Genomic DNA, 10,262 nt, shown 5'->3' on the forward strand with positions numbered 1-10,262 from the left:
GGTGTGTGCCTGTGGCCTGTACCCCTTAGCCGTCACTCCCATTCCCCTTTTCTCCAGCCCCTGACAACCATTAATCTACTTTCTGTTAATCTACCTCTGTTCTGGACATGAGATATAAATGGGATCATAACAGTATGTGGCTTTTTTGTGTCTGGCTTCTTTCACTGAGCAAAATGTTTTTAAAATACATGTTGTGCCATATATCAGTATTTCATTAAATTTAAAAAATTTTTAATAGCTGAATAATAATCCATTGTGTGGCTATACCACAGTTTGTTTACCCAAATAATGGTACTGTGAACATACAGATTTTTGTGTGGACATATGTTTTCCATTTGGAGGAAGGAGGCAGTTGGGTCTTTCCCAGGAAAGCTCATGTGTATGGCCACATGTGCTCCCTGGTGCCTTCGCTCATCCAGCAGTATTTCATTTTCCAGAATCCCAGCCCTGAGTCCTGAAGTGAAAGCCAGAAGTCTGACCGATGTATGGGAGTAGATGGGAGGAGGCAGTAGCTCTGGGAACTGGAATCCATCTTTGCAAGACTCACCCACAACCTGGGATCTCTGTCTGGGACTAAGACCACATGGTCCCTATCCTGTAGCTGCTGAGGTCAAGCAGCCAAGAGACAGAGCAGAGGGCCAGGCAGGAGCCTGAGGAGCCAGGTGAGGCACATGTCAGGGTGGTAGTCACAGGGCTGGACATTTTCAGAAACCAGATTTTCCCTCAGAATATGCCCTGCTGCCCTCATTCTGCTGCCCTGCCATCCTCAGCCTAGTCCAGACGACCCCCTCTTCACGGGTCTCCTGCCTCCCCTTCCTGCCTCTGTTGCTCTCCGCACCACACCAGAGAGGTTTTTAAACCCTGAATGGTGAGGCCACCTCTCCCTTAAGCCTTCTATCCCTGCCCTGGTTGTCACAGCAGCATTGGCAAACTCACCCTGTAAATACTAGGTAGCTAACATTTCAACTTCGTAGGCCAAGAGGCAAAACCCAAGATGTCAGGTAGGTACTTAATCTAACAAGAGAGAAAACACATACCCATGTGTTTTTTTCCCCTGATGAAATCCAGAACTTTATCGAATACTGAAATCTGAATTTCATGTAACATTAATCTTCTGATGATTTTTCCCTCCCAACCACTTAAAAATGGAAAAACTCTTCTTAGCTCACAGTCTCTACAGAAATGGGCTGTGGGACTGACTTGCTAAACCCTGATGTGACCAAAGCCACACTTCTTCCCATGCTTTCTGGGCCCTGCATAACCTGACTCCTGCCTGTTTCCAGGGCTCACCCTTTGCCCAGCCTCTGGGCACTGAATAGCATTTAAGCTTAGATACTACCTCAGAGGCCCTCCCTGGTCACTTAATTCAAAACAGGTGCCAAACACACCTACATTATGTTGTTTTGTTTTGTTTTGTTTAGCATTCCCATTCATCACAGACTATAAATTTCATGGTGTGGTGCACCGTCCATGGCATATTTGTTTGTTTGTTTGTTTGTTTTTAATTTTTTTTAAATACTTTATTTATTTGACAGAGAGAAATCACAAGTAGGCAGAGAGGCAGGCAGAGAGAGAGGAGGAAGCAGGCTCCCCTCCAAGCAGAGAGCCTGATGCGGGGCTCGATCCCAGGACCCTGAGATCATGACCTGAGCCGAAGACAGAGCCTTTAACCCACTGAGCCACCCAGGCACCCCCATGGCATATTTGTTAAATGAATGAGTGAACAGTCACCTTTCTGCAAAAGATACGATTACTCAGTTTTACAGATAGAAAACCTAGGCCTTAGGTGAACTGAGCAACCCAAGATCACCCAGCAGAGAGTGGTGAGATGGATTTGATCTTAGGTATGACAGATTCCACTTACCCCTCATGTTCACTCTTTCCAGTCTAGGAATGACACTGGGAGGAAGGGGTGGGCACCTGGTACATCAGGGCCTCCCATGAGCCCTTCACTCCTTGGAGTCTCATAGGACTTGAATTCAGGACGGCTGGGACTATTGCTTTTCCCTCAGAGTACTTTCCTATCTGTATCTCACTTTGTCCCCAGACAGTCCCTGTAGAGGCATCCTGACAGGAGTCTGCTGCCAGTGCTGTCCGTAAACCTGAAAGCATAGGGCAGATACTACAAACTATTACACAGCATATAATTTACTTTGTGTGAATGAAGTTCAAGAATAGGCACAAATTGTGTGTTGCCAGAAATCCCAGTAGCAGTCACGCTGGGGCAGATGCGGGGCAGGAGCTGTCCACGGTGCTGAAAGTCCTAGTGTGAGCTGTCCGAATGGTAGCTAAGAGCTTCATGGAGATATTAAAATGTAAATCAGGGGGCGCCTGGGTGGCTCAGTGGGTTGAAGCCTCTGCCTTCGGCTCAGGTCACGATCTCAGGGTCCTGGAATCGAGCCCCGCATCGGGCTCTCTGCTCAGCAGGGAGCCCGCTTCCTCCTCTCTCTCTGCCTGCTTGTGATCTCTGTCTGTCAAATAAATAAATATTTAAAAAATAAAAAAATAAAATGTAAATCAGGTGGCTCAGTGGGTTAAAGCTTCTGCCTTCTGCTCAGGCCATGGTCCCAGGTTCCTGGGGTTGAGCCCCACATCGGACTCTCTGTTCAGCAGGGAGCCTGCATCCTCCTCTCTCTCTGCCTACTTGCGATCTCTGTCAAATAAATAAATAAATAAAATATTTTAAAAAATGTAAATCAGTTAAACTTCAAATTACACATCCAGGGGGCGCCTGGGTGGCTCAGTGGGTTACACCTCTGCCTTCGGCTCAGGTCATGATCTCAGGGTCCTGGGATCGAGCCCCGCATTGGGCTCTCTGCTTGGAGGGGAGCCTGCTTCCTCCTCTCTCTCCGCCTGCCTCTCTGCCTACTTGTGATCTCTCTGTCAAATAAATAAATAAAATCTTTTAAAAAAAAATTAAACATCCAGTTTCTCAGTCACACCACCTGTGTTTCTACCATTTGGGAGCCACTTGGAGCTGATGGCGGATCAATTGGACAGTATAGCTCCAGAACATTTTCATCCTCACAAAAAGTTCTAGAGCTTGATCTGGACAGTGGCTATACAGTTGTGTTGATTGGTCAAAACCTATTCAACTATGGGGCTCCTGGGCGGCTCAGTGGGTTAAGCCTCTGCCTTTGGCTCAGGTCATGATCTCAGGGTCTTGGGATCGAGTCCTGCATTGGGTTCTCTGCTCGGCGGGGGGCCTCCTCCCCCCTCTCTCTGCCTGCCTCTCTCTCTGTCAAATAAATAAATAAAATCTTAAAAAAAAAACCTCATTCAACTGAGCATTTATGCATCTACTAAAAATATATCTTTTTGAAACCACAGACTCAAGTATCACTGTGTGGGTTCAGATCCTCACCCATCACTTGCTTTGTATCCTTGATTTAACCTCTCTCTGGCCTCCCGTCCCTTCCTGTAAAACAGTGATGATAGTACATCTTTTTCCTCGTGTTAGGGCACTTGGCCAGAATTGCACAGCCAACCCTTGAGAAGTTAGCGCCCTGGGGATGGCATGGAGCTGCAACACAGGCAGCTGCGGCTGCTCTCAGGAACTTGATCTTGGCTCAGAGATAGTCCCCCGTTTTCGAGGGAGGGGTCTGAGGCCCAGCCTCCAAGGATCATATCAGAGGGCTGCTTTCTTTGGGGCCCTGACCTCAGTGACCCCTGGCCCAGCGTAGGAGCCAGGACAAGATGAAGGATGTAAAGGTGGTGTGGCTTCTGGCAGCAAGGACACCATGCGGTGGTCCTATGTTATGTTTTATTTCACAGAGACTGTCTAAGACATAATGCCATCCATCCTCCCTGGAGCCTGTGCTTTTTGTACCCAGGAAGAAATTGGCCCAGAGCAGGGATATGGCCTGTTAGTGGCTCACAGTGGAGCTGTGGGTCCAGGGCTTCGTACTCCAAGTATTTATCATCTTCTAGGTCACTGTGGACCCATGGTGGCTATGTAGATCCCTTTACAAGAGTCCAGGTAGGCTGTCACATCCCCAGACTAATTCTGGGGTGTGTGGGTCACCCCATCTGTCTATGTGGACACAGGACTCACTATCTTGGCTGGTCATGGATGGGGACAAGAGTGGGGGTGCCTCCATGGAAAAGTTCAACTGCAGCAAACATCTTACCCCTCGATGCCTCAGTTTCCTTCCTATAAAATGGGTCAGGTAGTGTCGGTTCTAACTATCCCTCATAGGGACAGAATGAGAATCAAGCAAGCCTATGAAAGGTGCCCCCATCATAATGCCATTAACTACTGGTATGTAGTTAATGTTGAGGGCTATGGTTCAGTCAAGTTCTGGAGGATAAGCAGGAGGGAACAGACCCAGGGCGAGCAGTGCAAAAGGAAACACCTGTGGGAGGGTCTGGACCAGGAGGGCCAGAGCCCCTGGGAAAGAGTCTAGGGGCTGGCAAGGGGAGGGATATGAGGTGAGGGGACTTTGGGGCTTGGGTCTCTGGGGCCTGAGGGCAGATCTGGCCTCCCTCACATCCGCTCCCCTCCCCCAGCTCTTCCTTCTCAGGGGAGCATCAAGGAAGACAAGCCCAAGGCCCAAGATACTGCATTGCCAGCAGATGCCTTCCACGTGAGTTTCCAGAAATGTCACTCGTCTCAGCAGGCATCCTCCTTTCTATTCTTGTTTCTCTGGTGCTCGACCACTCGCCACTGGAATGGAGCCACAGCTCCCAAGGAGCATGAGTCCTGGGGCAGGGCCCCTTCATCAGTGACCAGGGCTCTCTTCCTCCTCTTCCTCTCCTTCTCCCTTCACTCCAGGATGGGGCTGAGTGAGCCTGTCAGTCTAGGGCACCTTGCAGGAAATCCATGCCTGGACCGATCTGGGACACAGGCTCTTTATGGTCACCCTGTTTACCAGCCAACTTCCAGGAAAAGGACAGAGCAGGAACTAGCGTATGCTGACACCTGGAAGATGTTAATGGGTAAATGAGTGAATGGGGGCACTGAACAGCATTTAGAAAGGTGGTTCGGGGCTTTGAGTATTGATGGTGAGTAGTTCCTCTGAAATTGGTGGTGTCTGCTGACAGGCCCTTTATTCATGGGTTCCCCAGGGAGACAGCCACACAAAGGCAGAGGGATTGTTTCTATGGTCTCAGGGTGCTGCCGTGGGGCAAAAAGTCCAGGCTGGGGACACTTACTGGTCCCAGAGCACATGTGGCTGGTCTTGGATGCCATCACATCCTCCAAGCCTCTGCTGCCCAGCCCTAAAGTGGATGTAGACCACACAGGTGTGACAGATGGCTTTGTTGGGGGCTGACAGGGGCCATCCAGCTGTCACTCTAAGACCACAAACCTGAGTGCTTTGGGAAGGGATGAGGCATCACTGCGTCTTAATCTGCTTAGGTTCCTAGAGCAAAATACTGTGAAACGTGTGGCTTAATCAACAAATTTATCCCTCACAGTTTTGGAGACTGGAAGTGCAAGATGAGGGTGCCCAAAGGGCTGGTTCTGGTGAGCCCTCTCTTCCTGGCTTCCTGATGAGCTAGCAAAGCCTTCAGCTGTGGCACACACCTCATGCAGCGCCGGTGCGTCCATGCGGGCGCCGGGCCCTGCATGCGCTGCCTGAGCTGGAAGACGGTCCGCAAGCCTGCGGCCCTCCTTCCACCTCGGAGGGTTCACGCTGGACAGAAGCCCTTTAAGTGTCACAAATGTGAGAAAGTCTTCAGCCCAGGCAGATCTCTAGCCTGGCACCGGAAAATCCTTTCCGAGGGGACACCACGTGAGTGCAGCGGGTATCAGAAGACCCTCGGCAGCTCTTCCCGTGCTTATCCCTCAGTGACCTGGGCGCACACCGAACATGGCGGCGACCCGTCGTCTTTGGTGTGGTGTTTCTCCTCTGCAGAGGGCGCCGGGAGGATCAACAACCCCGGGCCGGTGCAGAGCAGCCCCTTGCCATCATACACGTCTTGCTGCAGGGTCAGCCAGTTAGGTGAGAAAGCCAGAGTAGCCTTCAAGGGGAGCAACAGCCCCTCCCATGCTCCATCATGCAGGTTCCCACAGATGTCCACTAGGTGGTCGGAGAGACTATGGTCCCAGCAGGTCTGGAACAGTCGTTTCAGGTTTTGCCAAGGCAAAAATGAAATTAAAAACAAAAACCAAAAAACATGAAACTTAAAAAAATGCTTTTTCAGGGCACCTGGTTAGCTCAGTCAGTTGAGCTTTTATCCACTTTAAAGAGTGCACATCCTCTCTCCCTTAAGTGAATAAATAAATCTTTTTTTTTAAGATTTTATTTATTTGACACAAAGAGAGAGAGATCACAAGTAGGCAGAGGCAGACAGAGAGAGAGGAAGAAGCAGGTTCCCTGCTGAGCAGAGAACCCGATTTGGGACTCGATCCCAGGACCCTGAGATCATGACCCGAGCTGAAGGCAGAGGCTTAACCACACTGAGCCATCCAGGCACCCCGTAATATTACTTTTTTAAGATGCATTTATTTTAGAGTATGAGAACATTTCCATGAGAGAGAAGACTGGGCATGAACTAAGACAGGATACGGACACACACACATACACAAACGTCACAAATCACAGAAGTGCACAAAACATCTGGCAAAAAACAGCCACCCAGAAGCCCCCATCCTTGCTTTTATTTATTTTTTAAGATTTTATTTATTTAACAGAGAGGGAGATCACAAGTAGGCAGTGAGGCAAGCAGAGAGCCCCTGCCAAACAGAGAGCCTGATGCGGGGCTCAATCCCAGGACCCTGAGATCATGACCTGAGCCAAAGGCAGAGGCTTAACCCACTGAGCCACCCAGGTGCCCCAATAAATATTTAAAAAATTAAAAAAAAAAAAAAAGGAAGATGCTTTTTCAGTTGTTGGTGCCTTGTATTAACTCTGGCCATATGGTTTTGTTTTTTCCTTCAGCCAGAAAGTAAGGTTTGTAATGCTGAAATGTGGTGTGTCACAGTCCTGGTATTTTATTTTATTTTAATTTATTTATTTAGCAGAGCACAAGCAAGGGGAGCAGGAGGGGGAAGAGCAGGCTCCCTGCAGGGAGCCCAACGTGGGACTCAGTCCCAGGACCCTGGGATCATGACCTGAGCTGAAGGCAGATGCTTAATGACTGATCCACCCAGGTGCCAAAAGTTGCAGTCTTTAAAAAAGACATTGTGTGTCATTCATCAGTTTCAACACAAGGATTTCATTAAAATCATTTGAGCCGGTGACATTCACGTAAGACCTTAGCACTTGTAAGCACTTACACCCATTGTTCCATTCATCCTCTCAGCACCCCTAGGATGCAGATATTTTTATCCCCACTTTAGCGACAAGTTGCTGAGTTGTTGTTCTTGTTACTGTTGTTGTTTTAAGACCTACTTATTTGAGGAGGGTAGGGGTAGAGGAGACAATCCCAAGCAGACTGTGCTGATCATGGAGACTGACACAAGGCCCAATCATGACCCCGAGACCATGACTTGAGCTGAAACCAAGAGTCAGACGCTTAACTGACTGAGCCACCAGGCGCCCCAAGGAGCTGAGATTTTGAGAGGTTAAACCATTGCCAGAGGACCTCGGCTAGAAGCCACTCACTTTTCAGGATAAAAATATATGAGTTAGCAGATGGGGACAGAGAGGGAACAGTCCCTCCATCCCTTTCAGCATATGCAAGGGGTATTTACTATAAGGAGGCAGCTCTAGAATTTGCCGTTCTCTTGAGACTGAGAAATGGTGGGGTGATTGGGTCCCACCTGAAGAAGCAGGTTGAACCATCAGCTGACTTAGGTAAAGGCAGAAAGTAGGAGCTGGCAAGCCACTGCTTAGTCTAGATGTTGGTTACGTGCCTGCTGGAGCCATTCCTTCATCCCATCACAGGTGTGAGCCTTTCAATTTCCCACACAGCTTCACTCAGGGGTTCTCTGTGGCCATCAGGATGTGACCTGGCCTTGAAGCCCCTGCACTCACCCACCATACCTCATCTTTTTGAGTTCATTTCCAGTCATCCCTGTGTTGTCCAAACCCAGCTTGGTTTGGTCTCCTGTCCTCAGCATCAGCTCCAGGGCCCCTCCTCACTGGCTGAATTAGAAGCAACCTGTCTTCCCCTCATGTCCCGCGTGGCAGTATGAACATTGTGTTGTCATTGTCCATGTCCTTGTTCAGAGCCCACTCTGGACCCAGAGCCCCTTCAGCACACACCTGTTTGAGGTGCCTCCATAGACCCATCCCCTGGCATGTGTCTGGGACAAAATTGGGACGGAATAAGTAAGTGAACCAGGGAGATGGGGCGGGCTTGCCACAGACCCCCCACTCAGCCCCTGTAAAAACAGGGACTGTGTCCTGGCAGCAAGGTGGAGGTACAAGGAGGGACGGGCCAGCTCTCAGCAAAGGCTGCTTCCTTCCTGCAGGGAGGTCAGGCCTAAGAACCAGCTAAATCCAGCTCCATGGGTTTGAAGTCCAGCATGACCCCAAGGCACTCTGGGTCTTTATTCCCTGCCTCACGTTCTTGTCTGCGAAATGGGGATGGCAAACGCCTCCCGGCATGAACATGTTAACTTGGAGAGAAAGTTATGTGCAGTGTGAGTGTCGTTCCACCAGGAAGCACCTTCCACCTGAGGCAGGTCAGTGACGGTTACAGAGTGGCTGAGGTTGGGTGATGAGAAAGAAGTGCCACAAACAGCTGGCATGAACAGCCCTGCCGGGGGAGAGGGCGCCAGGTGGGAAACACCCAGCTCTTATGGGATCTGACAGTCAGGGCAGAGGCTGGCACAGCACCACACAGAAGCAGAATGGTACCCACAGAATGGCCCTGGGCATGGGCGCCTGGGTGGCTCAGTGGGTTAAGCCGCTGCCTTCGGCTCAGGTCATGATCTCAGGGTCCTGGGATCGAGTCCCACATCGGGCTCTCTGCTCAGCGGGGAGCCTGAAAAGCAGAAAAAAAGCTGGAAAGCAGAAGCTGCCAGAGGTAGGGCACCTGGGTGGCTCAGTTGGTTGAGTGACTGCCTTCGGCTCAGGTCATGATCCAGGATCGAGTCCTACATTGGGCTCCCAGCTCGATGGGGAGTCTGCTTCTCCCTCTGACCTTCTCCCTTCTCCTGTTCTGTCTCTCTCTCAAATAAATAAATAAAATCTTAAAAAAAAAAAAAAAAAAAGCAGCAGCTGCCAGAGGTAAAGCTTTCGGTGGTGCAGAAAGGGATGGCCACAGCAGAGCCGGGAAACTGGATTAACCAGAACCACCCAGAGAGTGCCTGGTGCACAAAAGGGGCCCAATAAAAATGTGGTCTCTTGTTATGATTACTGGGGCTGAGCATCCTGGGGCTGTTCCTTTGACAACAAAAGGCAGAAAAAAAAAAAGCACAGGGGAGGCCAAGAAGACCCAAGGAGATGAGGGCAACCAGTGCCATCCACAGGCCAAATCCCAGTTCAGTGCTGGATAGACCCAAGGAGATGAGGGCAACCAGTGCCACCCACTGGTTCAGTACAATTCACAGGCCAAATCCCAGTTCAGTACAATTCACAGGATTTCTTGGATTAGGACCCCTGTGGTGTGTCTACCAGTGGTGAGAAAACGAGAAGGGGCCATGTGCACAAAATACCAGTGCAGGCAAATCTATGGAGGCAGAAAGCAGATTAATGGCTGTCAGAGGCTGGGGATGGGAGAATAGGGAGTAACTGCTAATTGATATGGGGTTTGTTTTTGGGGTGAGGAAGGCCTTCTGGAATTAGACAGGGGTGGTATTTGCACAACCTTGCGAATATATTAAAAAGTGAACTGCATGGGGCGCCTGGGTAGCTCAGTGAGGTTAAGCATCTGCCTTTAGCTCAGGTCATGGTCTCAGGGTCCTGGGATTGAGCCCACAATGGGCTCTCTGCTCAGCAGGGAGCCTGCTTCCCCCTCCCCCGCCTGCCTCTCTACCTACTTGTGATCTCTCTCTCTGTCAAATAAATAAATAGAATCCTTAAAAAATAATAAAAATAGGGGCGCTTGGGTGGCTCAGTGGGTTAAGCCTCTGCCTTCATCTCAAGTCATGATCCCAGGGTCCTGGGATTGAGCCCCGCATCAGGCTCTCTGCTCGGCGGAGAGCCTGTTTCCCTCTCTCTCTCTCTGCCAGCTGCTCTGCCTACTTGTGATCTCTCTGTCAAATAAATAAATAAAATCTTTGAAAAAAATTAAAATTAAAATTAAAAAAAATAAAAAGTGAACTGCAGGGGCGCCTGGGTGGCTCAGTGGGTTAAAGTCTCTGCCTTCAGCTTGGGTCATGATCCCAGGGTCCTGGGATTGAGCCCCACATTGGGCTCCCTGCTCAG

At 49.8% G+C, this 10,262-nt stretch overlaps 1 long non-coding RNA gene across 1 annotated transcript in view; it reads right to left on the minus strand.

Annotated features, from left to right (window-relative positions):
• Positions 1 to 5,392: 5,392 nt before the first annotated feature.
• Positions 5,393 to 10,262, minus strand: part of LOC132005162 (uncharacterized) — a 9,589-nt gene continuing 4,719 nt past the window's right edge. Inside the window, exon 3 of the long non-coding RNA XR_009400745.1 lies at positions 5,393 to 6,057. This is a non-coding gene — a long non-coding RNA (uncharacterized LOC132005162). The remainder of the gene's footprint in view (positions 6,058 to 10,262) is intronic.

Source organism: Mustela nigripes, chromosome 17 (assembly GCF_022355385.1).
Source record: "Mustela nigripes isolate SB6536 chromosome 17, MUSNIG.SB6536, whole genome shotgun sequence".
NCBI lineage: Eukaryota > Metazoa > Chordata > Mammalia > Carnivora > Mustelidae > Mustela > Mustela nigripes.